This window comes from Engystomops pustulosus, chromosome 9 (genome assembly GCF_040894005.1).
Source record: "Engystomops pustulosus chromosome 9, aEngPut4.maternal, whole genome shotgun sequence".
Taxonomy (NCBI): domain Eukaryota; kingdom Metazoa; phylum Chordata; class Amphibia; order Anura; family Leptodactylidae; genus Engystomops; species Engystomops pustulosus.
In genome coordinates, this window is record NC_092419.1 from 83,396,467 (window position 1) to 83,416,796 (window position 20,330).

The following is a 20,330-nucleotide window of genomic DNA, read 5'->3' on the forward strand; positions in this document are numbered from 1 at the left end:
CAATTTTTATAGTGCATTTGCTATCAATAATATCCCCAGAAGATCGGAAAGCACTGTCTCACTGACTCTCTGTGGCTGACACTACACATGTGTATACAGTATGTTAGGCATAGGCATTGGTGGTGTCTAGTACCTTAAGAGCACCCCGGACTTGATTTATAATTGAAAAGTTTATCAGAAGATGTTTTCAGCTTCTGCAAGCATATCTCCACACTGCGCCCGTAAAAATGCAACAATCGCTTATACTATAATGTCACCTGGATAACAATGCAGTGCTCTTAAATAGTATACACCCGTTAATAACTGACCACACAGTCCCCCACATATAAATTATCCATTGTGTGGCCCTCCTAATGTATTTTAATACCCTTATATCCTAAGCAGTTACATTATATACAGCCCTCCATGCACAGCTACAGTATATACAGCCCCCCTGCTCAGTTATTGTATATACAGCCTCCTCCTCCCCAGTTTTACTGATACAGCCTCCCCTCCCTAATATTAGTATATACAGCCTCACCTGTCCAACCTTAGTATATACAGCCTCCCACTCTTAATATATACAGTTTCCCTCTATCCTCACTCTTAGTATATACAGCCTCCTTCCATCACAAATGTTAGTATATACCGTCTCCCCCATCCCCACTCTTGGTATATACAGCCTCCCTCCATCCCCACTCTTGGTATATACAGCCTCCCCCATCCCCACTCTTGGTATATACAGCCTCCACCATCCCCAATTGTAGCATATACAGCCTCCCTCATCCCCACTGTTAGGATATACAGCCTCTCCCTACCCCCACTCTTTATATATACAGCCTCCCTTCATCCCTACTCTTAGTATATACATCCTCCCTCTATTCCCACTCTTAATATATACAGCTCCCCCAGTCTTAGTGCAGTTATTCCATATAATATATTGTGGCCAGTAGTAAAACAATTAGATACTCACCTCCTTGAGCTACTATGCTTTGGCCATCCTCTTCTTCTTCCGGGCACTCGCTTCTGTGCTGGAAGACCTCACGCCGCCTGTGTCCTCATCAGTCAGAATTAATGTGTCGGATGTGCGGGGCAGATACTTCCATCTTTGGTGCTCGCTCTGCACATTTGACACAGATATTAGTGGTTGCTCTGGTAGGCGATTCGGGTAGCCATGGGTCCCCAAATCATCCACATTATTATAATCAGTTGTTTTGCTGCCCCTTTCACTGCACCACATTCAGCTGCCTGTGGCGGGATCATCCCACCCCATGGCAGAAGTGGCCCTGACTCAATCTCATTCCTTGTTTACTCCATTTCTCCTTACTTTTACGTTTTTAAGTGTTTTTACTGTATTCTTGCATAACCAATTTATATAAGATAGAGTAAATACCTTTTACTGTACCCTCATTCTTCAACATTGATTTGAACTTATTTTCTTTAACCAAAATAGATTTATTTCTGTTGAACTAATTGAGTGATGTTATTGAAAGAACTCAAACTTATGCTTAATTTTCTAAATCAAATTCTTTGGCTAGTTTATCCCATTTTTTATTTTGCCCTCCTCTATTATATCAACCATTCTGTTGATACATTTTTCTTTTAACTTTTTTAAAATTCCTATTTTGTATATTCCTTTCAAATTATCATTATACCAAAGTCAGAAAACCCTATTACACACTTTTTTCTACCAATTCCAAATTTTATACATGAGCTATACCATGGGAATATTTCTCAATTCACCTAATGCTACACTACCTACATCTAATAATTCTAAAATACCTTTTACGTTATTCCTTGTTTGTACTACCAAATATTGTAAGAAGTCAGAAAATTTATCCTTACAAATATATTGAAGTTGAGAGGAAAGGAAATACATTTTGATGTTTGGGAACGAAATACCACCATCCTTAAAAGTTACTGTAAGGTAATCCTGTTTTAACCTGACTCTCTGACTGCCCCAAATTAACTTTCACACCAAAACTTTCAGCCTCTTAGCTACAAGCTTCACGCTTTCTTCGTGCTTGCAATGATCATAGTATTATAGTTTATACGGTTGAAAAAAGACACATGTCCATCAAGTTCAACCAAGGAAGGGAAGGGATTGGATGAGGAAGGGATTAGAGGAAACAATACATAACCATAAATGTTATTTAGGTGTAAAAAGACATCTAAACCCTTTATGAAGCTCTCTGCTGTCCCTGCTGTGACCAGCGCCTGAGGCAGACTATTCCACAGATTGACAGTTCTCACAGTAAATAATTTTTTTTGTTTTTTTCCTACTCAGAATGACAGTAGGCTACATTCACACGGACGTATAAAAACGGCCGTACACGTACCGTTTTTTTACGGGTTACATACGGCCACATTCATTTCAATGAACGTATGTTCAACCATTTATATTGCTGTTTTTGACACTGGAGTGTACGTACCGTATACTGGCCATATAAAAATATAGAGCATGTCCTATTTTCTCCCGTATTTCAGTTCTGTATGCCCTAAAAGTCTATGGGCATGTATAAAATACGGGTTAAATACGTGCTGCATACGGATGAAAAACGTCACGTATATACGAGCTCATACGGCCCGTAAATACAGGACTGGAGAAATCATACGGTCGTGTGAATGTAGCCTTACACTGTAACATAACATCCTTGATGATGTGAAAAACAGAGGTCATGGAAGGATGACATAATGTGACATTAGATTATTGAGGCTAAGGCTGGATATTCACAAACTAGATCACAAAGCAGACACTTGAAAGAATAAATTCACATACAAACACATTATAAAATCACACTGATATATATTCTACCAGTGATTCCCATTTACCTGCTGTGCTCAGATAGATTTATGGATATGTGAATTGACATTCGCTTGCTTCTAAACTTGCTATTTTTAGCAACTTAGGTGAAGATGGAATGATGAAAATGTGAGAAGTTTAAATGGTTTTCAAATTGTTAAAATCTAACAAGCTGAACACTCTCCAGGGAAAAGATGAAATGTAGAGCACTGCTGGCATTTCTGTCTCTAGCTCTTAAGAATGAACTGAAAGCTGAAGACGAAAGTTGCAGTTATTTCTTTTTAGTCTTGTCAATCTCTTTCCCTGGAAGCCCTGTTTGGCTGGGGAGATAACAAGCTGAGGCTGATTTGCCAGTGTGGCTTTTATTTTATCTTATGTACAGACCTAGAAGCCCTTAACTTAAATCTGATAACCCACTATGGCGTGATACGCCACTAAGTAACCATAGCAAAATGTCAAGTTTGCTACATCTTTACACTTATATTCTGTATCAGCTTTACTAAAACACAATTAGATGGGGTAGTTGGAGTGGTCTGTCATGTCTTCAAACGATAAATAACAAAATTGTGAGACATAAAGGGCTTTGTTTTATCTCAACCAAGAAATAAAAGCTGAGAAGAACCAGTGTATCACATTTGTTAAATACATTGGTTACATTGCATAAACATTAAGTTCAGAGAATTTATGTTACATAAATGTTATTATTTAAACCTTAAAGTTTTACATTCTGTGACCCATCAAATAAAGGAACATTGAAATGTAAACTTAGACATAAGAGATAAGTGTAACATCTGTGCCTGTGTCATGCTCTGAGGGCTGAGGATGTGCCGATAATGTCAGTTTGTTTCATTCTGCCTCTTCCTAGTCTGAACGCTGGTGTATTAATTCCCCTGGCAACCTTGATTGATTGATTTGAACCACAATTCGTCTCTTACAGAATCTGCTCTGATTCACTAATAGTTAACCTGGTGTGATTGACAGAATCTCCCCAAACCCTCATTGCAGTGGCTTAACAACAGTCCCTGCACACTGGCCCCTTAACAGCCGCTATGACAGCTATGGGACCAGTGTGCAGGGGGCATTCTGGGAAACTATAATTTATTAAGACGCTTTCTTCCTCTGGCAGGAAGCCAGAATGATAATCTAATGAGCGGCCCTTGTGCCCGGGCCGGACAGACGAATAATACTTTGTTAGCTCGTCCTACTATCTTCCTGGACTGCAGGCCGCATATGAGGTAGGCGGAGAGGTAGTGGGACAGGCCCGAGGCACATCATTGACAAAGTATAATTTGGCATCACATCCACTCCCGGATGTTACCTCTACCTACCCTGACTGCTGCTAAAGAAGCTTGGGAGGCCCGCCCTGCCCTGCCCCGCCCGCCTCCCTTGTGGCCTATCCCGCCAGCTTCACATGCGGACTGGTCCGCGGGCCTCACGCACCTTTCAGACCTGTCTGCCCTTTCCTATGATGTCTCCTTTCTGACCCGCCACCACGTTCTGACAGACTGACATCCAGCTGAAGGTGGGTGAGTATAAATACTACATATGTTAATGCGTGTATATGTGTTTGTGCGTGTATATATGATGTGTGTATATATGCTGTATATACTGGATGTGTGTGTGTATATATGCTTTATATCTGTGTGTATATATGCTTTATATCTGTGTGTATGTTATGCATACTGGATGTATATGTGTATATATGCTGTATTTCTGTGTGTAGGTTGTATATACTGGATGTGTGTGTATATATGCTGTATTTCTGTGCATATGTGTTATATATACTGGATGTGTGTGTATATATGCTGTATATCTGTGTGTGTATGCTGTATATACTGGATGTACTGGATATGCTGTACATCTGTAAGTATGTTGTTTATGCTGAATAGGCTGTATATGTGTTTATCTTATATATACTGGATATGTGTGTGAATATATGCTGTATATCTGTTTGTATGTTGTATATACTGGATGTGTGTATATATGACATATATCTTTGTATGTTTTATATACTGGATATGTGGGTCTGTATATATGGTGTATATCTGTGTGTATGTTGTATATACTGGATATGTGTGTGTATATATGCTGTGTATCTGTGTGTATGCTGTATATACTGGATGCATGTGTATATATGCTGTATATCTGTGTGTATGTTATATATACTGGATATGTGTGTGTCTCTATGCTGTATATCTTTGTGTATGTGTTGTAGATACTGGATATGTTGTACATGTTGTAAATTTGATGTGTATATACTATATGTTTGTATAAATGTAGGAATGCATAGACAGGTGTATGAGTATAAAAATGATTGTGTAAATGTATGTATATAAATATGTATGTATTTTTAAGGGGAAGGAGGCCCCATTCAATGGTCTGCTATAGAGCCCAGCCTCTGCTAGTTACTACCCTACCCCATTTCCATTGTGTCTAATGTCTGCCTACTGATCCAATCACTTTCCAGACTGGGCTATGGATTCTCATATAAGGTCTGCTTAGTATGCTTTTCTGCTATAGTTGTGTACTTAGTAAGCCAGCTGTTATTCTGTATTCTGGTATTTTTGGCACATGTTTGCCTAGTGATTTTGTACCTCAGTGTCCTATGGGATTTTACCCATATTTGGCATCTATCCCTCTCTGTTAATATTGTCTTTGCCTCCATGTGTGCACTTTGGCACATGTAGGGAATGTCCACTATTTGTCTCCATACCACCTTGGGTAGGCCAGGCAAATAGGCATGTGCAACTCCCTCGCCGATGCAAGGCGGAGGAGTGGTTGCGAATAAGTCCCACAGAGTGTCACTACATCACACGACATAGTCCTTATAGGACACAGGGGAAAATTGCAGTGGTAAGATCCTGCCTGGCAAGGCAGGAGTTAAGTGTTTTGTCTGATGTAAGATGTGTCAGCCAATCACCTTTGTTATATTTTGTCTCTGTGAGCTGAGATGTGAGCTGAGATGTAATTGGAGGAGTAGCCACCACCTGACCAGGGGAGTAACAAGATCCCTGGAAACTTCCAGAAGAAGTTAGTTCTCTCTCAGAAGAGAGTGCAGTGTGAGGAGAGAGTTCACTCTCTCAGATTAGAGACTCTGAAGAGTCTGTGCAGCTAGCACACCAGACCAAGAAGCAGGTGAGCCTAGCCCCTGCCTGAAGAATGGAACTAATAGCTAGTTTAGTGAGGAAAGGGGTATCATCCTATCTTCAAGGGTGATACCTGAAGCAATCCAGGAGCAAGCTGAAGCATCCTACTAGGACACAGCTACCTCCCAGCCTGCCCTCTGCATCCAGGCTGGCGATCTACCTCCTGTGGCTCCCTCCAACTGCAACTCAGCACTCTACTACTCTGTTAAAGGCACGTTGCTGCGGTTCCTGTCGGTTCCAATAAAGAACAGTAAGTTGTTTTTGTTCAACCTCTGCCTCCGTCTGGTCCCTGCTAATACAGCTGCCATCATCACAGGCACCCTGTCCACCACACAGAGACTCATACTCTAGACACCAAAGGGTTGCCCCAGGGAGATCCGCTATAGCAGCCTCTCCCTCATCATTTCTTGCCAACACCACCCTACTGGAGACTTGCCAGGCTGTAGGACAGCCCTCCGGTTCCCCCATACCAAGCACCGTGACACTAGCGTGCCTAGGCCGCAACCGCCAGCCACTCAGGTACTGCGGGCCCCGGCTGACTCCAGGCCCCGAGAAAAGGCTAGGCCCCGGTGGGGGATGTTGCAAGTGACGTCACAAACAGGATCATTACTTCTGTACCTTATTCTGGCACTAGAGACTATCCTTTATTGAAAAACTACTGTGCTGCCTAACCCTGCTACCATTCGGGTATAGGCCCAAGTGATTTTGTACTATATTTCACATTGACTTTATTACTGCTGCCAAGCGCTGTCAAGCATCGCTCCAGCAATCAGGGGGTTAATCCCTGCCAACGGACTCTGTTAGCTTAACTACAGTTGGTGCAGAGCGGTTGAAGCATTTACCTCACAAGGTTGTGGCACAGCAAGTATTTCCAGCCCGCCAAATCCTCACTGGCGGGAACTCCGCCCCCTGCGCGAGTGGCGCGAAGTACCGTGGAGGAGGAGCTGGAGCGTGTGCGGCCGGCAACGAAGAGGGTTAATCGGCCATCTTGGATTTCGGCGCAGGCCGCGCCTGAAGCCTGCCAGCAGCGTGCGCCCCATCCGGAGATCCGGCGCACGTGTCCTGCGACTGGAGGAGAACACCGCTGAGCATCACCAAGCCCCTTCTGCCTGCCGGACATCAGGAACGGAGTCCTTCATGCACCGGAGCTGTCCTGTCACCGCGGCTGATCCTGAGTGAGTACCAGTGACTGTATCTTAAAGTGCCCATGTCCCATTCTAGCCATCGCCCATAGCAACGGATATTATGTGCCCTGCAGACTTCCCTCAGCTAGACCAGTCATGTCCGCCCAGGACGAAGATACGGGGCTGGAGCAGGTCCCGTCCCCTGGTCCCTCCTCAGGGTACCGGAGCATGTTAAGCCCACCAGAGAGTCCCTCCAGCCCTGCTACAGCCAGTGTCCCTGGGACTCCCACCGTTATGCCTCTGAGTATGCCATACAATCTGGGGGCCCCCTGGTTACCCCACTACGAGGGAGAATCACACACTCTCCCTGAATTCAGAGACAAATTGTTAGCCACCTTCGCCCTGTACCCGTTCACAGAGGAACAGAAAGTGGGCATCCTAACCAGGCAGTTGAAAGGACCCTCTCTCCGGGAAGTCAAGTCTTGGCCCCGAAAACAGTGTCAGAATGTGGTCCAAATTCTTGATAGGCTGCGCAACACCTTTGAAAAGTGTACTGCCTCAGAGTTGAAGCAGCAATTCTTCGGGAAAAGACGGAAGCCCCAAGAGTCCCTCCGAGACTTTGCCCTCTCCCTACAGGAGACATGGAAGGCCATAACCCGTCTTGATCCCAAAGACGCTGAAACCTCTGACCAAACCCTGAGGGAACAATTCATTAATGGACTTGTTGATAGAAATCAAAGGTGTCAACTAAAGATCATCTCTTCTCAACATGCCCAGGCCTCCTTTCTTGAGTTTAAGGAAATTGCCATTGACATATTAGGGGACCGACCGCCTACTGGACCGCAGAAAGAGCCTGAATCCGTGGAAATGGAGGAATCTGCTCTAGCTTGCCATCCAACGCAGTCAACATCACCTACACCTGCGGCTACGGAAGTTGCTGACTTAGAAGGACAGGTCTCTAATCTGGCGGACACCCTGCATAAAATACTCGATCGGTTGACCCAGTTGGAAGTGACTGTCTCCGCTATGAGGAAGAAACCTCCAGAGAACTCTGTACGGTCAACTACCCCTCGTGACTCCCTGGCCAAACAGCGCCCAAGAGAAGAGAAGTCGTTAAGCACCTGGAGTCAGAAGAAACCCCGCCAGCGGTGCAGCTACTGCCATAAATATGGGCATGAAGAGGATGGATGTCGTCAGTTAAACGACAAACCCTTGGAGCTAAGGGACGACCTCCAAGGGAAGAACCTGTAAGTCCCCGAGATGCCAACTGGATGCCCAGATTCGTGGGGACTCGCCCCATGGTTCATGTAACCATCAACGGAGTTACCCTATCAGCCTTAATTGATACCGGCTCTCAAGTGACCACCCTCCGGAGTGCTGACTTCGAGAAATGCCGAGGAGGAGCATCCTTAGTCCAGCCTCCCAAGGCTTACTTGAACATTATTGCTACGAACGGAAAACCCGTACCCATCCGCGGCTACTGGGAGCCCACGCTAACCATTGGAGACACTGAGTTAACCAGACAGGGCGTAGTGGTGACACAAGTGCCCGAAAATGGTAACTTCTCCCTGGTACTGGGTACCAATGTCCTCCGCAACTGCTACCCCGAAGTGCTAAAGGCTCTCCACGACTCCCTGCCAACAGTGCCCAACGGTTCCCGGAAGGTAATTCAGGAGACTATGCAGGTTCTAGCGGCGCAACAGAAGTTTGCTGGCCCTAATGGTGAAATCTGCAGAGCCCGGATCAAGGATCCCCAACCTGTCCGCCTTCAACCTGGGACTGAGACGTTAGTATGGTGTCGAGCCTGCATGGGCGTCCAAGGTCAAGACTACCAGGCGATAGTAGAACCTCTACCAGCTGATGAAGACCTGCCCATTCTAGCCGCCAGGAGTCTAGTCACTGTATCCCGAGGACAAGTACCCATTCGACTACTAAATGTGGGAGACTCCCCAGTGGATCTGAGAAAGTACCAAGCCGTAGCCACTCTCTTCAGCGTCCATCCTGAAGACTTGGTGGAAACCTCTCTGTCTGCCTCCCAACAGTTGGAACTGAAGCAAAGTGCTGAAGGTGAGCCTGCCGAGCAATCCTGGTGGCTTGAGCTCAATATTGGAGACGACGATTTTACTCCTGCAGACCAAGTACAAGGTGTCCTGGATGTCGTTATGAAGCACCACCAGGCCTTCAGCAAACACCCACTGGATTTTGGGCAGACTACCCTGATCCAACATACCATTCCTACTGGCTCTCATCCTCCTATCAAGGAACGATACCAGCCCATACCTCCAGCCCGCTACCAAGAGGTGAAAAAGCTGGTACAAGAGATGAAGACAGCCAACGTTATCCGGGAGAGTCACAGCCCATGGGCTGCCCCGCTGGTCCTTGTGAAGAAGAAGGATGGAACCCTTCGATTCTGTGTTGACTATAGGAAGATCAACAATTTCACCCACAAGGACGCCTATCCTCTGCCTCGAATCGAGGAATCCCTCGCAGCCCTAGGGTCAGCTGCCTACTGACCCTAGGGCTGCGAGGACCTGACCAGTGGCTACTGGCAAGTGGCCATGGCGCCAGAAGACCGAGAGAAGACGGCTTTCACCACCCCAATGGGCCTGTTCGAGTTCAACAACATGCCGTTCGGGCTATGCAATGCCCCGGGCACATTTCAACGGCTGATGGAGAGATGTTTGGGTCATCGAAACTTCGAGACCGTCCTGTTATACTTGGACGACATCATCATCTACTCCAAGACTTATGAAGACCACCTCCACCATCTGGCTGATGTCTTCCAAATCCTGACCCAACATGGGTTGAAGGTCAAGCCATCCAAGTGCCACCTGCTACAACCTAGCGTCAAGTACCTGGGACATGTGGTGAGCGCTCATGGAATTGAGCCAGATCCAGAGAAGAGTGCAGCTGTCCACGACTGGCCTACCCCATCAACCATACGGGACATCAAAAGCTTCCTGGGATTTGCCAGTTATTACAGGCGTTTCATCCCGAAGTTTGCCCAGCTGGCGGCTCCCCTGCAAGAACTTCTAAGGGGCCTGCCAAAAGAGAGCCAACGTTCCCGAGTATCCATTGAGTGGACAGCCGAACGAGACGCTGCCTTCCAGATGCTCAAGCAACGTTTGACTGAGCCTCCGGTGTTGGGATATCCAGACTACAGTCTGCCTTTCACCCTATACACTGATGCCAGCAAGCAAGGCCTAGGGGCTGTACTATCCCAGCTCCAAAACGGAACTGAAAGGGTCAAAGCCTACGCCAGCCGTTCCCTCCGAGAACCGGAGCAAAACGACCAGAACTACAGTTCCTTCAAGTTGGAGTTTCTGGCGTTAGTCTGGGCTGTGACCGAAAAGTTCAAGGACTACCTGGCTGCATCCTTCTTCACTGTCTTCACAGACAATAATTCCTTGGCGCATCTGAACACCGATCGTCTTGGAGCACTGGAACAACGGTGGGCCTCCAGACTTGCCAACTTCAACTTTACCATCAAGTAAAGTTGAAGTTGGCAAGTCGACCAATGACAACGGCGACGCTCTGTCCCGTCTCCCTGACCAGTGGGAGGGACCCTCCACGGATGCTCAGTGGGAAGATGTCGAGATGCCAGCGTTCTATGCCCGGTTTGTGCGTCAAGATGCCCAGAGAGTTTACTCCTTACCGTCAGAGGCAGCGCCAGCTACTCCTCAAGAAGAGTCAGAGCCCCCTGTGGAAAAGGACCTCTGGATAAGTCTTCAGGCTGATAGCCGCGCCATAGGAGAAGTAATGGACTATCTCTCTAGTGGGCGAGTGCCTGAAAGAATCCGCCGCAGAAGAGCTGATGGAGAACTGTCTCAATTGTGGCGCCAGAGAAAGACTCTGAACATGCACCAGGGTCTGCTAAAGAGAAGAACTCTGGACCCTATCACTTATGACCGGCTGTACCAGATTGTGATTCCCAGGAGGGACGCCAAGATAGTACTGGATATGTACCATGACCAGTCCGGACACTTTGGCGCTCAGAAGACTGAAGCCACCCTCCGAAGGCGCTTCTACTGGGTCAACATGAAGCCCGATATCGAAGCCTGGTGTCAGGAATGCCCAGCCTGCGCCATCGCTCAAGGAGAGCGACACAATCAAAGGGCCCCTCTACATCCCATTGTGAGCCAATGGCCCTTAGAGATCCTGGCATTGGATCATGTGAAGTTGGAGCCCAGCAGATCCGGTCACAGTTATGCTCTCACGATCATCGACCACTATACCAAATTTGTGGTTGCAGTACCTGTCAGAGACCTATCTGCAAGGACCACCGCAACGGCCCTGTGGAAGAGCTTCATCCTTCCCTATGGCTGTCCAGATCAGATCCTTACGGACCAAGGAACAGCATTTGAGTCCCAAGTCTTCCAGGAGCTGTGCACTCTATATGGCTGCAAAAAGCTGAGGACCACAGCCTATCATCCCCAAGGCAACGGGCTTTGCGAAAAGATGAATCAGACTCTAATCAACATGCTGAGGACTCTGACCCCTGCAAAAAGGGCTGACTGGCCAAAACTGTTGCCCGAATTAGTGTACCTGTACAACAATACCACTCATTGCTCCACAGGATACACCCCGTATTATCTGATGTTTGGGAGACAGGGCCATCTCCCTGCTGATATGAACTGGGACATGGAGTCCCCTGATTCCCAGTCTTTACTCCCCCAGACTGACTGGGTTCACGAACACCAGAGGCGCCTGGCGGATGCCAGAGAAGTTGTGGATCTGCGGTTGGAAGAGGCCCGAGAGAAACAAAAAAGGGACTTTGATCGTAATGCCTGTGCTGAGCCTCTTGCCCCAGGAGATCGAGTGTGGCTGCGCAACAACCATCCCACCAGTAAGCTAGATGGGCGTTGGGAGCGTGAGCCATACCTAGTTAGGGACAGTCTCTCCCCTGAAGTCTACGAGATTTCAAGAGGAGACCGTCCACTACTCCGGGTACATAGGAACCGGCTGAAGAGATGTCTTCGTCCTTTTGCCCCTATGTCCACACCTCTCACCTCGACCTCCAACTTACAGACCTCCTTGTGTTCACCTACCCCCAGTTTCTTAGAACTTGTGACTGTGCCTCAACTCTGTTTTGTTGTTTCCACTCCAGTAAGAGGTACCCCAGAGAGACCATCATACCCACCGCAGTCTCCAATACTGCTGCCTGTGGAGGATGATCCGGCTCCAGTGTCTGCAACCCGTGAAGCATCAGAGGCAGCTGAGACTCCGACTCCAGCGCCTGACTCAGAGGAGGACGATGAGGAGGTTGTTATCTTCTCCCAGCCGGAACTTCGGAGGTCTCAAAGGGAGACAAAAGGTAAAGCTCCTGTGTACCTGCAGGAGTATCAACTGGTGTCACACAGAAGGAGGAGGCAGGTACGCTTTTCACACACCGAAGTACTTACCACCGAAGAAGATACTGAGTAACCCCTGATACCAGGTACTGTGTACATATGTATATTTCTTTCTGCTATCCCATTTGGGCTGAGCGCCCGCTAACCCTATAGAGCCAGAGACTTTCCTGGGACTCTCACCCTTATTTATCTCAGTCAAGAGACTCTCCTTGAACTGCCCACTGTCATGTGCTATGATAGCACCCCTTCCTCTGCCACAGCAGAGATTCCTTCAAAGGACTCTGTCTCTCTACACATAGAGGAGACCCTTTGCATCTTTATTGCACTTTTCCCCACCTCAAGGGCTGTACCCAGAAGATGGACTTTGCCATTAAAGACCTTCTGAGAGACTTATGCCAACTCCAAGGAAAAGTTGCTACTTTATTGACTTATTATTATATTGCACTTAATGCCTTCCTTTTAGGTATGGACATTCTGCATGCACTTTTATGCCTTTTCCTTTCCAGGTAAAGAGACATTTTATTCTGCTACCCTGAGTAGCCTACCTAATTAACGTTTGTAACGTTTAAGATGTGTACCCTTTGGGCTCCTAAGCCAATGTGAGTTTACAAAATGTTTGCACACTGTCAGTTTATGCCAGTAGTTTGCACTAACCTTTGATAGGCTTTTCAGATTGTAGTGTGGCTGTGTCGGACCGTCTCTATGTAAAACCCTGACCGCTACCTTATCCCTCAAACCGAGGTTTGCACGTGGGGGTAGTCCGTAAACTGCGGGTCTTTAGGGGACCGGGAGTGTTACAGAGATAGCACCTGGATGGCGCTCATACAAGGGTAAGAATGTCAGTCGGCAGGTACTTATACATTTGTATATAGTTTCATTGTGTCACATATGCCAATGTAATGCATATACACACACTATATATTTGTCGCCAGGGAAGAAGTGTTTACATAACAAATATACAGGCCTTGGTGCAAGGAGTGGATTACAGTACATGACACCACACCTTTCCTACCGTACAGTTCGGTTTAATGGCGTCAGCGACCAACTGTCATACTTCACATTTACATGTCTTTGTCTTAGTCCGACACCAACCCAGGTGCCTGTCTCCAGGACCATGGGCGGTTTGTCCCTACATATCATGTAGCCTGCACTTCCCAGAAGTGCCCTTATCTACCTCTGCGCCCCAAACCATCCATAGTCGAGCCGAGGGCGGCTCTTTCAATTGCCCCGGGGGTATGCAACACCCTCCGCGATGCAAGGCGGAGGAGTAGTTGCGAATACGTCCCACAGAGTGTCACTACATCACACGACATAGTCCTTATAGGACACAGGGGAACATTGCAGTGGTAAGATCCTGCCTGGCAAGGCAGGAGTTAAGTGTTTTGTCTGATGTAAGATGTGTCAGCCAATCACCTTTGTTATATTTTGTCTCTGTGAGCTGAGATGTGAGCTGAGATGTAATTGGAGGAGTAGCCACCACATGACCAGGGGAGTAACAAGATCCCTGGAAACTTCCAGAAGAAGTTAGTTCTCTCTCAGAAGAGAGTGCAGTGTGAGGAGAGAGTTCACTCTCTCAGATTAGAGACTCTGAAGAGTCTGTGCAGCTAGCACACCAGACCAAGAAGCAGGTGAGCCTAGCCCCTGCCTGAAGAATGGAACTAATAGCTAGTTTAGTGAGGAAAGGGGTATCATCCTACCTTCAAGGGTGATACCTGAAGCAATCCAGGAGCAAGCTGAAGCATCCTACTAGGACACAGCTACCTCCCAGCCTGCCCTCTGCATCCAGGCTGGCGATCTACCTCCTGTGGCTCCCTCCAACTGCAACTCAGCACTCTACTACTCTGTTAAAGGCACGTTGCTGCGGTTCCTGTCGGTTCCAATAAAGAACAGTAAGTTGTTTTTGTTCAACCTCTGCCTCCGTCTGGTCCCTGCTAATACAGCTGCCATCATCACAGGCACCCTGTCCACCACACAGAGACTCATACTCTAGACACCAAAGGGTTGCCCCAGGGAGATCCGCTATAGCAGCCTCTCCCTCATCATTTCTTGCCAACACCACCCTACTGGAGACCTGCCAGGCTGTAGGACAGCCCTCCGGTTCCCCCATACCAAGCACCATGACACTAGCGTGCCTAGGCCGCATCCGCCAGCCACTCAGGTACTGCGGGCCCCGGCTGACTCCAGGCCCCGAGAAAAGGCTAGGCCCCGGTGGGGGATGTTGCACATGTACAGCTGGAAAGGCGGTTTAGTCTAAGGGCCCACTGTCTCTTTTATGTGTTTCCTGTCTATTCCCTGATTCTGGATAAAAACAATAGAGTATTACCTTTAATTTATTTATTTTAATTTTTAATTTTAAGTATATTTTTAATCTAGTTAATTTTATAGCTATCATTTAGATTCCAGATTAATCATGCAACATCAACCACTGTGATACATCTGTCTCAGTTTCGACAGTTCACTGTGAGCCTGTACCATTGATCGTAGGTTGCAAAACAAATTGACGGTTGTTAGAAAACATAAAACCCTGTAACATATGGACACTTACCAAACTATAGTAACCTCTTGTGTGTAATTAATCTAATTATAAATGATAGGGCAATTTTTGTAGAAGCTTAGAGCATAACGTTTAAAAGAGTAGTAGGTCACCAAAGGTTGAAGCATTCATCTGTCAAGCCTGAAGAGTTGTTATCTGTCTAATTTCTTGATCTTGAAGATTCTTGAGAAAGGTGAAATCAGTAAAACCTCTATTATTCTACTTACTCCTGGGTCATAACCTTGTGAAAGAAGAGAACTTTCTGTGCCAAACTATACCATTGTATCTCTCTCTCAGTGAAGTTTTACATTAACCCATTGTTCTTGTGTACAATTTATTGAGGTATATACTCATCCAGAAATAAAATCCAGACGAACAAGTTCCTAATTCCTATTCCTATTTATTTTATTTATTTATTTATTTTTAATTTTAGATAGAAAAAGATATCTAAATCTATCACTTGGGGTTCTCTTGCCCATCTTTTGATTCTCACTTTTTGCCCTATTGCGTGCAGCTTTGAAAATTATTCTTTTAATTTTTGGTACATTTATAGAACACGCCGTAGTAGAGCTGCATTTAAGGACTGATGTTACAGTAGTAAGTTTTGAACCCTGTTACTTTAAAAATGTACTTACAGGAAATCTACCATCAAAATGAAGCATGGATAACCCCCTTACTCATAAATTCAGGCAGAGTGGCTTTGGTAATCTTCTGATATTTGTTATCCATGGTCTTTTTCCTTTTAAAATCAACATTTAAAATGATGCTAATAATCCTAAAGGGCTTCATATTCAGAGGCTGGTACAATGGGCAGAACATTTCTAACCCAATTCCCTGCTCTCTCCATCCTCCCTGTGTTTGTGTAATCTAGCAGGAACAGGAAGTGCATGAGGAAGGGAGACTTGCTCTGCTAACGACAGTCCTGAGGGGTTCTTCTACTGTGCAATGACCACTGGCTTCCTCACTGACCGCTCCCATGGGACAAGCTACACAGCTCTGCATACAGAATGGTAAACTTTAATCTACTTATCTTTTTATCGGAAAAAGACAGTTTTACTATAAAAACTCTTGGCAATGTGAACACTATTCTCTATGGGGACATGGGCTCCTTTTAAATGTGTTATATAAGGGCGGTCCCCTACTTAAGAACACCCGCTTACAGAGGACAACTAGTTACTGTCACACTTGAGGAGGGAAAGTGTGTAAAAGTCTCTTGGAAGAGTCTGTGGACCTTCTGGGCCACCTCAGGGGTTGGTATGAGACCCGCGGTGGCAGCCAAGGTAACAAATGCAGGAAACAGTCCAAGCCTGAGATGACAGCAGGAACATAGAGGAACACTGGAAACACTGGCACAGACTGGAGACACCGCAGGACTAGAACCCTGGGAGACACAGCAGGAAGCACGGAGACAGACTGAAGACTTGACACAGGATGGCAGGAGCACACGGAGGTACCCTGGTAACACTGGAGACTGGAACATGGAGGAACACTGGTAACGCTGGAGACAGGAACAACAGGAGTGTATGGGAACGCTGGAGAAACATAGGAAGCGTAGGAATGCAGGTTGACTTTCTCTTAGCAGGAAATGATGCTAAAGATCTGGCAGGGAGTGAAGGGAGGTGCCGCATTAGCCAGAGCCAATCAGGAGGACGCTGGCCTAGCAGGAGTACAGCCAGGAGTGTGGAGAAGTGAGTCCAGGCCGGGGAACAGGACAGCGGCAGCGGGGACAAGGATCGCGGGTGACAGTTACAAAGGGACCTCTGGTAATTGGTAATTTACTGTACTTTAGTCCTAGGCTACAATAATCAGTTATTAAAAGTGTCTGCAATTAAGCTTTATTGTTAATCCTGTTTCTTATGACAATCCAACATTTTTAAAATCCAATTGTCACAGGGACCAAAAAAAATTTGCCTGGAGCTACAATGATAAAATATACAGTTCCGATTTACATACAAGTTCAACTTAAGAACAAACCTACAGAACCTATCCTGTATGTAACCCGGGGACTGCCTGTAGTGTGCATTCTTATAACATAAAGTTTATTTTCTAGTGTCTTTATTTTCACATGGAGTATGCAAGATGAGCAGATTGTTTAAGGTAATATAGAAATATGACATAGACCATGAATGTATATACCCAAACCCAAACGCAAACACATTGGTATCATGGAATGATAATACCAAAGTAGTTACAGGGGACATGAGAAGAATATACTTTAGAAATGAAGTCATGCTAATGGAAGAAGATACAGTAGCTATTTTGTGAAGGTCCAGATGGCTAACACCACAGGTTCTCCTTGAATATTTTTTCCATGGGGAGGAAGGATTGGGGTGTATTTTACTCTTCCATTTTTGACTATTTTTAAGATGCTATTTACTTTTTAAAAAATGTAATGGACATGTCTTTTTCAACTGTACTAACTATGTAATTATGTACGTTTTTAACCAGGGCACCAAATAGCAGGAAACTCATTATGTGTTCATAGTATCATAGTGTATATAAAGTTGAAAAAAGACACATGGCCATCAAGTTCAACCAAGAAAGGGAGGGGATTGGATGAGGAAGGGATTTGGGGGAAATAATTCTATATAACAAAACCATCAAAGTTTTTTAGGTATAAAAAGGCATCTAGACCCTTCTTGCAGCTCTCTACTGTCCCTACTGTGACCACAGCCTGAGGCAGGCTATTCCACAGATTGACAGTTCTCACAGTAAAAAAGCCCTGTCGCCTCTGGTGAGTAAACCTTGTTTTCTCCAGACAGAGACAGTGCCCCCACGTCTTTTCATTTGATTTAATCTGGAACAACTTTCCATCATTACAATTTTGAACTGTAAATGCCATCTTCATTGTGACCTGCTTTCTTTATGAGCCTTGTTTTGTGTCCTCTCTTTGATGTAGGGAGGAACTGCCAAGACTAGGCTGGCGCCCAGTAAGTAGGCAGGTGACAGTTGGGGGGCTTGGTTCAAGGCTCACTGTCCTGTCTGAAACACCTAGTTCTGGCCTCCAATTACAAGCAGTTTATGAAAATATATTTGCGTCTCCTTACAAAAAAACTATTTTATTTTTTAAAATTTACATTGCTCTATGAGGACTTCTGGCACCATATTCTGTGCAATACATTAACACAAGATACAATTGTACCATTCTCCTCTATTTTTTTCTTTTCAGTTTTCAATGTGTTTTCCAAATAACGCATCCACTTTTATTTTTGTGTCAGCACAATCATGTAGATAATTATGTTAAATTTCAATACCTCCATAAACTGTCGCATTCTGACGTACATCATTTTTCTGCATTTTGGCGTACAGAACTTTGGAATTTGTCATTTCCTGGGAACAAGATTGTACAGTTCCCAAAATAGTGTAAATAAACAATCTTTTGATCACTTTTTATTCAATTGTTTATGGGAAATTTATTTAGACTTTTTTCCATTTTTTTGGCGCAGGGATATCTAATATTTTTGTTTACTTTTTTGTTCTGATACATGTTGAAGAGAAATGTGGGTTACGGTATCTGAATTTTTATCTTTAAAAATAAATGGTTTTTTTTAGAGTAAAAATTTTTAGGTTAACAGTACAATATGGCATCTGGGGTAGTGGTGACAGTCGGCCAATGGAAAGTGTCTGATACAACAAACACCCACCATGAATGCAGAGGGCTTAGATCTTGAGCCCTTTCTATACCCCCTTACCAACAATGTACAGCAGTAGTAGAATAGTACAGCACATGTCACCCAGAAATTAATTTCAAGGAGTTCTCCCAAGGATGAAAAACATGGCTGCTTTCTTCCAAAAACAGTGCCACACCTGACAATGGCTTGTGCAGGTATTGCAGCTCAGCTATATAGAAATTAATTGAGCTTAGTTGCAATACTAAATATTACCCATGGTCAGGTGTGGCACTGTTTTTAGAAGTTTTTTTTAACCTTGGGAGTTCAAGTAAAAGAAAAGGTAATTGCCGAAATGTCCTAACATAAAATAAACTTACTTTATTTTGCCCAGGCGTTCCAGCACTGCTTCTCCCAAGGTGCTGCCGCTCTATGTTATGGATATGGGATCTTGTGAATACTATAGTCAATGAAGTGAAAACATTTGTTTTTAACCTATAATGCACTGACAGATCTTATATTTATCTCTGGACTAATAATTTATGGAATTGATCTCCTAATAGTGGTCCTGACATCTCCACATTGAAAAACTCAACTCTTCCACATCAGTTCACTCTTCTACTTCTAAACACAAAGTTATTAGGCACTGCAGTTATAGAGAAAATTGAGCTGACAGTAAATGGAGCATCTCTGTGTAATAACGTGTTAAAAGTCCATGTTCCAGTAATCAAATGAATGTAATTTCCCTACAAATTGCTGAAAATTATAATGTTGACCCTTTATTCATAATACATCAGCATTTAGCAAATGAAAATTGCCCTACTTTGCCATCAAGATTCCTTTGAATAGGCTGCACATAATTACCAAACGTATGCAAAAATATTCCATAATGCTGAAAGCCTTCTGCAGTGCTCTGTCTGCGCTCTCACTGAGCGACATTATAAAATTCTATTCTGCTCATGTGATTCTTCATAGGACATCCAGGAAAACATGCCAGGCTGAATGAGCCTATATTGTGCGTATATCAATGTTCTGAATAATAGAAAATATAGATTTCTTTTTTTTACTATCAATGCAAATAACTGATTAACATACATAATTAGTACTATATTTAATGAGGAAATTTTGCTAGATGAGATGTATTTTGCTTTTGTGTAGATACATTGGCCTTCATTTTGTGTTTGAATGTAATTTCATTTAAGATTTTAAAAACATGGATGAAGAGGAAATAAGCTAAAAGCTAAGAGGAAAGGACATGAAAAACACCTTCCATGTAGATATAGCTTTTACAAAACTGCCCAACGGCACAAATTCTGTGTCCATTTTGCTTTAATGCATTCATAGATTGTAAGCTCTTGCGAGAAGGGCCCTCTATTGTTTCACACAACTTTGGAGGAGATTTATCAAGCTGCCTAAGAGCAAGAATGTTCTTAGTTGCCAATGGCAACCAATTATAGATCCCCTTTAAAATACTCATGAGCACTATTAAAATGAAAGCTGAGCTGTAATTGGTTGCCATGGGCAAGTAAGCGCATTCCTTCTCTTAAACTGCTTGATTAATCTCCCCTTTGTTTTTACTCTGTAATACCTTATTTAGCATGTAGGTGTCCCCCATGATCTTTAAAGCACTGCAGAATATGATGGGGTTATATACAGTATTTTTTCGGGCTATAAGGCGCACCGGAGTATAAGGCGCACCATCAATAAATGCCTGCTAAAACGTCTAGGTTCATATATAACTCAGTACTTGACTCAGTATTTGTTTATAGTCTGTAACCATAATGAC